This window comes from Telopea speciosissima, chromosome 11 (genome assembly GCF_018873765.1).
Source record: "Telopea speciosissima isolate NSW1024214 ecotype Mountain lineage chromosome 11, Tspe_v1, whole genome shotgun sequence".
NCBI classification, from domain to species: Eukaryota; Viridiplantae; Streptophyta; class Magnoliopsida; order Proteales; family Proteaceae; genus Telopea; species Telopea speciosissima.
The window spans coordinates 682,333-694,012 of record NC_057926.1 but is presented as its reverse complement, the minus strand read 5'-3'; positions in this window follow the sequence as shown (position 1 = coordinate 694,012).

Below are 11,680 nucleotides of genomic sequence, written 5' to 3'. Positions count from 1 at the left end.
TCTGACCCTGAGGTGAGTTCCGAGAGGACTCACGATGACCAATCTGTCCTTTTTGGGTCTAAGCGTTTTGCTGCCTAGTACGGCCATTTGGCCAGTTCTTCTTCTATTCCTCTAAGTGGGAGTATTCCAACCCCTGCCCAAGCTTTAGAGGAGCGGGTTGATGATAGTGGTGAGGCCCTAGATGAGGAGGAGGGGGCGACTCTGATACTGAGGCCCCTGAAGAGGGTGTTAGGGGGGTAGACTCTTATGAGAGTGTCCTGACCGAGCAGTCTTTGACCGTTCTAAGGAACCGGTTCGGGTTCCCCAAAGAAGTACGTGCCTGGGCCCCAAAACCAGAGGAGAGGGCGAATATCTTGCGCCAAGGCACAATGTATCTGTATGAGGTCGCTTTCACCTATGGCCTCCATCTGCCTGTTCGGTCTTTCGTGGTGAACACCCTTCGTCACTACGCCCTCTCTCCGGGCCAGTTGGTGGCGAATTCATGGAGGCAGATCTTTGGCTTCTACGTCTTTTTGGCTCAGCTCGGCTATGAGCCGACCTCGGCCCTTTTCGCCCACTTTTTTATGTTAAAGAGGGTGTCGTGTGAGTGGGTCTATTTGGCACTATGCGGTCAGAAGGAGTTGTTGAAGGTCGTGCAGTTTATAAACCACATGCCCCAATCTGCCAAGAAGTGAAAGGACCTCTATTTCTTCACGTGGATACCTGGGGACCCGTTCAAAGCAGAATGGGAGAACATTCGGCCGAGGACCATGAACCTCGTCCCTGAGCTGAGCCAGTACGATCGAGAGTCTCTCAGCTTGTGCTTGAATGATGTGGCCTTCGACGTGCGTGAGCTGAGGAACGAGGATCTGCTGGTCCGCTATGGCATGAGCTCAGCCCAAAGTGAGCATCTTTGGTCCTCAGTGTTGATTCTTCCTTCATTTTTTTTTTTTGTGTCTGATTGCTCTTTGTTTCTCTGACAGTGGACTTCAAGGTGGATCGCAAGTCGCTCCGGAGGTTGGTCGCTAAACGAGGCAGGAAGGCACGGGCTGACTAGACCACGTCAAGTGGTACAACTCCCCTTCCCCCACCCCCCCCCCCCAAGGACAAGAAGAAGGTCCTCCCCCAACCCAAGGACCAAGGTCTCCCTGAGGGTCAATCCCAGTCCCTGACCCCAGCAAGAGGAAGGAGACCGAGAAGGGGAAGGGTAAGGAGAAGGAAGACGAGGAGGAGGTCCTGGTGATTGAACATGAGAAACGGCTGAAGAGGCCGCCCCCGACGATGGGCAAAAGCTCAGAGGAGGCATACCTTACCAATCGGGCCCAGGAGGTGGTGAAGGGGAAGAGATCCCGCGTGATGCCTCACTGGGAGATCTTCGAGGCAGAGTCCGCCCTCGAGGACCCAGACATCACACGCGAGTGGGTAACCCAGAGCGTGCTCCCGGAGGACTGTAAGTCTGTGTAGTCTATGCGTGACGAGGACCTCATCTCCTCGTTCGCTCTAGATGTGGCGATCGTAAGTATTTCGCGACCTTCTGACTTGCATTTTCCATTTTGTTGCCTCTCTAGTGTCTAAAATTGCTTTCTGTTTTATAGCTGGTGGCCAAGGCCAGTGAAGTCCTCTACCAATTGGAGTGCTACCACAATCTCTATCATCGGGAGAGGCGGGCTCGCCCGGAGGGGGATGCGCACAGGCTAAATCTGATGAAGGATAACTCCGACCTGGAGGTCAAGGTCAAGGATTATGAGGGAACACTCAAGACCTTGACCGACAGGAAGGACGTTATAGAGGGTGAGGCCAGGCGAATCAAGGCCCTAGAGGAGGAGCTGGCCCAGGAGAAGGCCAGGGAAGCCCAGATCAGGGATGACGCCGTGGAGGAGTTCAAAAAATTAGTTGAACTGTATGAGCTTCTAGCATTGAAGACCAAGGAGGCCTACGACTTTGGCGTGGGTGACATGGTCGGCTACATCCTTGGCGAGAGCTCGGGCTTTAATTTTGAAAAGTTTAAGTACTATGTCGCTCCTCCACCCAAGTCTCCTGATGAGCTCTCTCCTCCAGCCAAGTCTCCTGATGAGCTCGCTCCTCCAGCCAAGTCTCCTGATGAGCTCGCTCCTCCAGATCCCCCAGCTGACCCATGATGTATTTTTTCTTTTTTTGATGTACTGCCTTTTTTCTTCCTTTTCTTCTCTCTCTCTTTTTTTTTTTTTTTTTATGTAAATATTTGGACTCCATTAATGAAAAATCCTTTGCTCCGAGGTTTGGTGTCGCAAGTACTATTTCCTTTTGACTTTGGCAAATTTGTGGGTCGTTCTTTCTTTGGTCATGCGGGGGTCGGGCTGCACTTATAAGAATTTTCTTTCCAACCATAGAGGTCAGGTAGTTTGCTGGGGGTCTTCGTACCAACCTTTGAGGTCGCTCTTTAGTGTCGACTACTAGAGTTGGTCTTTGGTGCCAACTACTGGAGTTGGTCTTTCGTGCCGACTATTAGGGTTGGTCTTTCGTGCCGACCATAGGGTCGATCTTTTGTGCCAACCATTAGAGTTGGTCTTTGGTGCCAGCTATTGGAGTTGGTCTTTCGTGCCGACCACAGAGGTCGATCTTTTGTGCCAACCACTAGAGTAGGTCTTTGGTGCCAACTATTGGAGTTGGTCTTTCGTGCCGACCACAGAGGTCGGTCTTTTATGCCAACCACTGGGGTTGGTCTTTCGTGCCGACCGCAGAGGCCGACCTCTGGGGTCGATCTTTAGCGTAAATTTGAACTTTGAATGGAGTTTTAACTCGAACCATGATCTCTCATTGAATGAAGTCGTTCTCACAATAACTTTATTGAAAAAATTTTCTCAAATTCTCTGAGTTCCAAGGTCGGGGTATTTTGTTATCCCCTGGGGTCTTCAAGCGATATGTGCCTGCCCTTATTTACTTGGAGACAACATATGGACCTTCCCAATTTGCATCCAGCTTTCCTTGACTTTGAGGTTGTGAAGCGCTGGTTTTCCTTAACACCAAGTCTCCAGCTCTGAACACCCTTTCTTTTACCATTGAGTTGTAGAAGCGAGCCGTCCTTTGTTGGTAAGCTATGTTTCTCATCAAGGCGTCTTCCCTCACCTCATCCAAAAAATCTAGGTTCGCTCTCAACCCATCCTAATATGTTCTCTCATTGAAGTTGAGGTTTCTCAACGACTCTGCTAGTATCTCGATCGGCGCTACGGCCTCTATTCCATATGTTAACTGAAATGGGCTCTCCCCCCATTGGCGTTCAAACAGTAGTTCGATACGACCATAAGACACTCAGCAGTTCGTCCACCCATTTTGGTTTTGCTTCAATCAACCTTCTTTTTATTCCTGCCAACAGTGTCCGATTTGTGACCTCTACCTAACCATTTTCCTATGGGTACGATACCGATACCGTCCTTAGGTCTATGTGGTAGCATGTGCAGAATCCTTGAATTTTGGGTTGTTGAACTGAAGCCCATTGTCCGTTACCAATATCTTAGGCAATCCGAACCGATAGATTACTTTGTCTCTGGAGAATTTCTCCATTTATTGTTGTGTGATCTTTGCGAGAGGTTCTGCTTCTACCCATTTGGTGAAGTAATCTATCGTGACAATTAGGTATTTTCTTCCTCCAGAGGCCGGGGTGAAGTTGCCTAGTATGTCCATTCCCCATATGGCGAATGGGATGGGGCTGAGTACTGAGGTCAGCTTGGTGGCCGATTGATGAGGTATGGGCACAAACTTCTGGCATTGTTCGCACGTCTTCATGTACTGGATCGCGTCCTTCTGCATATTTGGCCAATAGAAGCCCAATCGGAGTACCTTGTAGGCTAGATTGTGACCTCCCATGTGACGGCCACATATTCCTCTGTGTACTTTCGCTAGAGTGTACTGGGCCCGACTAGGTGTTAAACATTTGAGCAACAAGGATGACACCGACCTCTTATATAATTCCCCTTCGATCAAGGTATATCTCGCCACTTGTCCTCGTATCTTTTGCGCTTTGACCTTATCTTCGAATAAGCTGTCGTCCCTCAGGTAGGCGACGATTGGACCCATCCAGCTCGGTTCTATCTCAATCGGTGTGACCTCTTTCGCTTGATGGGATGCCTCAAGCAAGTTTTCAATATATACCGACCCGTCCAATTGTGCTAACTCCTCATTCGAGAGGCATAAGAGCACGTCAGTTATGGCATTCTCATCCCTCGGTACTCTATGCATCTTGAATGTCTCGAACGCACTTACCAACTCCTTTGCTTTGGCTAGGTAGGCCGCCATCCGATCGTCTTTCGCCTCGTAATCACTGCTCATCTAGTTCACGACCAGCTAAGAGTCATTTTTTACCACCAGTCCCCTGACCTAGATGGTCTTGGCTATTTTTAGCCCTGCTATCAGTGCTTCGTCCTTGTTCTCGTTATTGGATGCTAGAAATCCAAAACGCAGCGTGAACTGTATTTTAAAGCCTTCTGGGCTCGTTAGTATAAAGCCTGCTCCGCTGCCCCTAGGTTACTTGAGCCATCCATGAACATAGTCCACGACGGTTTAGACTTGACTTCTTCATCAGCTCGTTCTATAGGGTCATGCTTGGTCTCTCCCTACGCGCACTCGACCATGAAATCAGCTAGGGCCTAGCCCTTTATGGCTGTCCGGGGCTTGTACTCGATCTGGTACTCGCTCAGTTCTACTTCCTAGGGTATAAGTCTCCTTGATACGTCCAGTTTGTGCAATACCTTTTTCAAGGGCTGGTCTGTCATTACTGAGATGGGGTAGGCTTGGAAGTAGGGCCTTAGCTTTCTTGCTGCTTTGACCAATGTGAACGCGAGCTTCTCGATCTTTGGGTAGTGGCTTTTTGCTTCCAGTAGGACATGGCTAACATAGTAGACTAATTTTTGTGACCCGTTCTCTTCCTTTACCAAGGTCATGCTCACCGCTATGGGCGACGTTGCTAGGTAAATCATCAGCTCCCCTTTTGGGTTAGGACGTGCCAACAAAGGTGGGTTAGCCAAGTATTCCTTCAAATCTTCAAACGCCCTCTGACAATCATCAGTCCAGGTGAAGTCTTTAACCTCCCTCAGGTTTTTTAGAGTCTTGAAGAAGGGTAAACACTTATCTGAAGATCGCGACACGAATCTGGCTAAGGCCGCTATTCTTCCATTTAGCCTTTGCACTTCACGGACTGTTCTTAGTGGGCTCATCTCCTGTATAGCTCGTATCTTGGCGGGGTTGGCCTCGATCCCCCATTGGGATACCATGTACCCAAGGAATATACCTGAACTTACTCCAAAGGTGCATTTTGAGGGGTTCAGCTTCATTTAGTGGGCATGCAGCACTTGAAATACTTCCTCGAGGTCGACTAGGTGGTCCTTGGCCCATACACTCTTCACAAGTATGTCGTCCACATATACCTCCATATTTCAGCTAATCTGGGCTTTGAACATTCGATTGACCATCCTCTGATAGGTTGCCCCTACATTCTTTAAGCCAAAGGGCATAATCCGATAGCAAAAATTCTCCTGGTCTAATCGGAATGTTGTGTACTTCTCGTCCCCTTCTTTCATCAAGATTTGATTATATCCTGAGTACGCATCCATGAAACTCAGCCTTTCATGTCCTGCCATCGCATCTATTAGGAGGTCTATCCTGGGGAGAGGATACTCATCTTTGGGGCAAGTTTTGTTGAGGTCGGTGTAATCTACACACATCCTTCATTTTCCATTCGGCTTCGGTACCAGCACCACATTGGCTATCCAGGTAGGGAACTGCTCTTCTCAGATGAAGCCTGATGCTCTCAGCTTCCTTATTTCTTCTTTCATCATAGCCTGTCACTCTGGGGTGAAGCTCCTTCTTTTTTGTTGGATCGACTTTCTATCTGGGTCCACGTGCAGGGTGTGCTCTGCTATATGGCATGGAATGCCTGGCATGTCGACAATCGTCCAGGCGAATACGTAGGTATTCTCTCAAAGGAAAGACCCAAACTCGCTCGCTTCTTCCTCTTTTAACAAGGCCCTGATTTTGACAGTCTTTGTGGGGTCCTTATCATCGATTGGAATCTCGACGAGTTCCTCGACCAGTTCACCCCGCTGATAGCGCTAGTCCCCTTCACGGTTGTCGCTAACTTCAATCGTGAAGGTTGTTCCCCTACAGTAGCCTTTTATCTACTTTAAGAAGGCAGCATGGCATTCTCGCACCTTCCTTTGCTTGGTCCAGCATTCTCTTATGCCACTTGGGGTAGAGAATTTGACCTTTAGATGTTTGGTGGAGACCATGGCCCCCAACTCGTTCAAGCTAGGCCTCCCCAGTATGACATTGTAAGCAGTTACAACCCAAACTACCACAAAGTTGACCTTCATGATTTTTTGACATAGCGTTGTCCCCATCATCATTAGTAGTTCTACCGACCCCTCGATCGGGGTGGGTGCTCCTGAGAACCTGTACAAGGGTGCGATCTCGGGCTTCAACATACCTGGCTTGAACCCGAACTGTAGATAGGCGTCGTATGATAGCATGTCTACAGAAGCTCTGGTGTCCACCAATATCCTGTGCACCGGTCTGTTGGCTATAACTGCCTGAACCACTACAACATCGTCATGTGGCCAGCTTAACCGTTCGAGATCCTCGTCTGAGAAAGTGATTGTTGGCTCGGTTCGCACTCTTTTTTCAGGTACTTCTGCTACTACCACGAACTATGCTTTGGACTTTGTCTTCCTAGACGATTCCTAACTTGGGCCTCTCAGAATGGTGAGGATAGCTGGGGTGTTGGAAGTATTGGCCATGGTGCCCATTCCTCGGTTGTCACTCCGGTCATCTCATCGATCGATGATCTCGCTCATCTCATCGATCGATGATCTCGCTCATCCCTTCCTTGGGGTCAATCGTCCCTCTTAGGGTCGGCCTCTGCGTCATCTTAGCCCAAAGGATTATCTTTTCTATCCTCCTTGACATATCGCTGGAGGCACCCCTTTAGGATCACATCCTCAATCTCTCTCTTCAATTGTTGGCAGTCTTCAATGTCATGACCAACATCCCGATGGAACTTGTAATATTTCTTCTTGTTTCTTTCTTCGGGTTTTGAGAACATCGGTTTGGACCATTGCAACAGGCCCCGATCGTAGACCTCCATCAGGATCTTAGTTCTGGTAGTATTCAAGGGCGTGTAGTACGGGCTCTGGTCTCGATCTGAGTACCGATCCGACCTTGGCTTCTTGGTATCTTTCTTTTCTTCCTTTTCACTCGTCCCCTTCTTCTCTGCCACTTTGGGGTCGACTGTTCTTTGCGCCTTCATGATGTCAAACATGTTGGCATATTGATAGCACTGGTCAAGCAGCTGTGCCATGGTAGAGACCGGCTCGAGGGCGAGTAACTTCACTAGACATGGTTGGTTACCCTATTGTGCAGGGCATTAAAAGACATGCCATCATCTAGGTCTTTGATCTCTAGGGCTTCTCCATTAAAGCGAGTGATATAGTCTCGAATGGACTCATCAGGTCGCTGTCCCACTACCAACAAGTTCGCAGCTATCTTTTTTTGTTTGACGCTGCTTTGGCACTGACTCACGAAGGCTCTGGCCAGCTCTGTGAAACTTCTTATGGAGTTGGGCTTTAGCTTGGCAAACCAGAGCACTGTTGGTCCCTTCAGGGAGGTCGGGAAAGAGCGACATGACACAATGTCAGATCCATCGTATACCATCATCATCGCATTAAAGTAGCTGATATGGTCATTAGGGTCGGTCTTCCCATCATAAGCTTCAAAGGAAGGGAGTTTGAAACCCCAGGGAAGCTTGGCCCTCATGATCTCGGTCATGAATGGATGTTGGCCAGGCCTGAAATTTTCTTCTAGGGCTCCTCCCTTTTTCAAGGCCTCCAACTTGCTATTGATCTCCCTGAGCTTACAATCAAGCTCGCTTTCCACGACCTAGTTTGCTATTGGCTCGACCCGTCCATTACGCCCATTTACCTCTTGCAGGTTCTCTTGTCTGACTGACCTTTGGAGACTGGCGTGTGGGGTGCACAAGTTTGAGTTCTTAGTTCGGGTTTGCTCCGTCCTGCCATGGGTCTCCCGGGGTGTTGAGACTGATGGCTCTAACACGTGAGAGGGGACGACCCGAGTAGGCAGGTCTCTGGTGCGAACAATCCCTGGAGGGGGAATGTTCCTTCGAGAGGGATGGGAGGACCCAACTTGGCTTCTAGTTCCATGCACTTCTCCCTTCCTTGGGGTTCTTTCTTCTCCTCGTATAGTCGTCGGGAGGACCGATGGCAGGGGCAATGCACGTGCCACACCTAGTGCAGCGTTGACCGCCCTCACTGCCTGCAGTTCCCGGACAATGTCCCTGAAGAAGGGGTTCTACTGGAGTACTTGCTGTTGGAGGTCATGGATCTGGCCCACTGTGGCCGGCTCATCTGGGTTCATGTTTATCGGGATAAACCCCTCCGGCAGTGGAGGTGGGGGTGGAAGAGATCCCACACCCTGGGTGGTCTGAATGCCCTCTAGGACTACGCTTGGACCAGCTGCCATCGTGAGTGACGGTCGGGGCCTTGCCGTCCCCGTCGCTGTCACTGTCGATGGCTGGGACCCAGTTGCTGCCATTGCTGCAGCCTGTGGCCAAGATCCAATCACTACTAATGCTACCTGGCGTGCAGTTTGCTTCCTTGCCTGTCCTCCGCCGCGAGTACTCTTTGTTGTCCGACGGGCTACTGGATTCTCTACAGGCTGGGGAACCTCAGGATTGGTGGAAACAACATTCTGTTCACCGGCCATCGATTTCGATTGGCTTGTAGAGCTTTGGAAGGCTTGCAATCGTCATTCCCACAGACGGCGCCAATCTGTTGTATCAAGAACTGTGCCAGAGTGACCTGTTCCTATAATACCGAATTAGCAAGAGAGGGTCGGGCTACGCCGGTGTCTCCACTCCAATGCTTAAGTTAGAACTCTTAGCAACAGATAATGATAATTGAAATTAGATGATCGTGGAACGAATTTACCTTGTTATTTATATGTGATGGTGGGCAGAATCGTGCCCTAATAGGAAAGTAGAGTCCTAGGCTCGGAGTGAGAGATTTTAGGAGTGATCTTAGGGATAGTGTTGATCCCTTGATCCCCTTACGCCTTATTAGGTGCCATATGGGCGATAATCTCGGGCCACAGTGATTCGTAGCATGTTCCTTTTAGTGGAGTGTGGTGTTCGGGTCATCCTGACAAGGTCACTTCCTTCCTCCTACCGGGTGGTCCAGGTTCTTGGTCAGGTCACCCTCATAGGAGGGGGTTTGACTGGCGACCCTTTGTTACTACGACAAGGTCTGGCCCTGCACGTGTGGACTTTGAGGTCTGGTGTGCACCCAGGCCTCGCTCTTTATGGACCAGGTCCGCTCGTGCTTGCCCTACGCAACCTCAGCTCATCCACAGTAAACATGTCAGTTTCTTATTGGTTGACATTTCTTGACATATTAGATACTTATTTACCAAGGGGTCATGCGGAAAGCATGACCTTAACCAGATAGGTTAATTGTTGGTTAACTTATTTGCTATTGAGGTGCCGATCGAATGACTTGGCTACGGAAGCTGCGTATTTGGTAACAGCGAGGTCCATTTGGCATGACATGTGGAATAAGATGAGCTGAAGTCCGACCTTATGGGCCGACCTAAGTGGAGTTATTGTTCTGGACTAGCTCTCGGGCTGACCCGACCTTCATCATCTTACAGTTCGATAATAATTTGGTTCATCAACAAGATTTTTCCTAATAATTTTCTTATATATATACATGTAAACCCAAAATCAGATTGGACCAAATCTAATAGTAGTCTGATTACTAACAAATAACAAATAGCTGATAAAAAAACCAGACTAAACTCAAAACTAACCGAAACAGGAAAACTTTCTTAACAATTTGGTTTGGGGTTGACCTAACAACCAATTATATACGGTGAAAAAAAGAAATACTCAAAAATTTCCTTGTATTATCTTAATTACAGTCTGCACCCTTGAGTTCATAACAATTATACTTTCCTATTTTAAGTGATTAAATTACTCAGACCTCCCTAGCATTTTATCATATTTCTAATCACCTTGCCTATATTTTCTTTTTTCTTTTTTGGTAAAAATTCAATTTATTGATCAACAGGACAAGAGGAGCTCAAGCCATCCTGATTACAAAGATCAAGAAGCCAAGGATTCGAAATAGGCCACATTTTCTTACTTGTCAGAGATAAGGCCTTCCTTGCTAAAGAATGAGCAATAAAGTTTGCATCTCTAGAGATACAGGAAAACTAACATTCTGGAAACCTCGATGCCAAAGAGAAGATGTCCTCCACAATTCCTACAATCTCCAAGGGAGGGGGATCAAGAAAACCATGAAGCATGGAGATTATGTTTAAATAGTCAAACTTGACCGAAATCTGACCATGGCCCGCGTCCAAAGCTAGTTGTAGTCCATTTCTAATGGCAATTGCCTCTCCCATGAGCGCACTAGAGAAAGCAAATGGCTTGGATAGGGCTGAAGATGGGCTCCCATGGTCGTCACAAATAATAACTCTGATACCTCCAGAACTTGTGTTAAGAGGCAATGCAGCATCACAATTCACTTTCCATCGGCCAGTAGAGGGAGGGCTCCATCGTTGAGGTGGATCAGTGCTTTAACTGTCAAATGAGGAATCAAATTGGATCTCTTTGAATTTGAGAAAGGCTACTTGAGCTCTAGTAAACACTTCCATAGGAGTGCTTTCCCTTCAACTAAACACCTTGTCATTCCTGGCAAGCCAGAAATGCTAGCACATAAAAAAGAAGAGACTCAACACCTCAGCTGCAACCTTCTTTCTTGGGAAGTTGTACTGGTTCCAAATTTGTAGAAGATGGGATAAGCTAGGAGTGGTATTGGCAGGGATGATGAAAGATAAGTCACTACCAAACCAAGCAGCTTAAGGGTAGCCCAGTAGAATGTGATCTCTTGTCTCCACCAAGTGTCCACACCATTTGCAACCGAGATCAAATGGCAAGTTGCGCTTAAGAAGTTTTTCTCCAGTAACCACACCTTGGGCGCAAACCTTCCAACTAAAAGTTTTAATTTTTTTGGGGGACTTTGCAATTGCCAAATATGCTTCCAAATCGATGAATGGATATCCTCCCAGCTATGCCGTATAGAAGAAGTGGCTGAAAGAGTGGCCCGATAGTCTCTTTGGTTTGCAAGCAGGTGGTAGGCAGTCTTGATGGAGAACAGGCCATCGAGCTCCTCCCCACCCCAGAGGATCCTCCCTACGAATTAAGCTCAGATTGATCTTTAGGACTGCTTCTCTATCTGCTCTCGAGAAGTATTGATTAAGGAGGTCCAAACACCAAGTTCGATTAGTATCATCAATAGGGTCAGCTATTTTCTCAATTCCGCAGAGAACCAGTTTAGTGCCTTGGAGCTTAAAAGTTGGAAGTGAAGGAACCTAGCAATCATTCCAAACATCAACATTAAGCCCCCCCCCCCCCAATCTGCCAGAACAAGCCACTTTTTAAGACCTTTCTCCCTTCAATTACACTATGCCAAGCCCAAGATGGCTTATTGCCAATCTTTGCATCAAGAAACTCCAAATTTGGATAATAGATTGCCTTCATGAAATGGGCCAGAGTGAGTCATTGTTCTCCCATAACCGCCATGCAACCTTTGAGAGAAGGGCTATATTTTGAAGGTGGGATCCCAAAACCCTAGCCCCCCTTTTCCCTTGGAGCGGC